The following is a 1,003-nucleotide window of genomic DNA, read 5'->3' on the forward strand; positions in this document are numbered from 1 at the left end:
GGGTTGGAACAAACGGCGTTTACGTGGGGTTACGCTTAGCCTAAATGTAAACGCCTTGCCTGGAGCGTCAGACCGAGGGGATCCTTCCTGGCACGGCTCGGGGTGTGGGGAGGGAGGGAAAGACACCCAACGTGCCGCTGGGCCGCCTGCAGCCCGCTGCCAAACACGGAGCTGCGGTGGAGCGGTTTGCAGGGATTGCTCCGCTTTTGACAACACGTTCCAGGCCGTTCCGAAGGGAGTCAGGAAATCTCACGAGACAGACGAGAAGTCCCACGTCTGTCAGTTCACACTGCCACGCGAGGAGACGTGCAAAGAAAAACTATTTCCGATTATTGCGCATCCCAAAGATAATGCAGGAGGATGGAAAGCTGTCCTTCATTGCAGGCCTCCCTCACAGGGAGCAGGCAGGCTGATGGGAATCAGACCGGGGGCTTCTGGTGGCTGTGGAGAGCACAGCAGGCTCTGTGCTGCTCTGTGCTCCATGCCCACTCCACGGGCTCGGTGCCCATGGGGCAGAGCTGCCTGCCGTGTCGCTGGGCCCTTTGCAGCACTGCTCCCAGCACCGTTCTGATGATTTGAGCATTTTAGTGAAATTTATCTATAAAACACCATTTTGTGATCAGAATTTCATTCTGCAGGGGTTTGGGTAGCCATGTTTCTGATACAGTTAGTGGTTATTAGTCCAGACGTGTTTTTAAGTGGATGAAACCAAGACTTCCATTATTTTCTGGGCAGAAGTAGTAGTTAAGGATTATTTTCCGTGAATTTCGCACGGCTCCCGGCTCCTGCTGACGGCTCCGCTGCACCTCTGTGCCCGGGGGCTTCGCGTACAGCGGTGCCTGAAGCCGTTGTTACATTAGCAACGTCTGTTCTGTAAGGAGATAACGAGGGATATTTTGTGAAATCCAACAGGTATTTGCAAACGGGCTCTGGGCCAGACGTCTGTTTCAGTGCCCGGCAGAGAGGTGAGGTTGCTGTGCGAACGCGGGGCAACGTTACTCCA

This window comes from Meleagris gallopavo, chromosome 16 (genome assembly GCF_000146605.3).
Source record: "Meleagris gallopavo isolate NT-WF06-2002-E0010 breed Aviagen turkey brand Nicholas breeding stock chromosome 16, Turkey_5.1, whole genome shotgun sequence".
Taxonomy (NCBI): domain Eukaryota; kingdom Metazoa; phylum Chordata; class Aves; order Galliformes; family Phasianidae; genus Meleagris; species Meleagris gallopavo.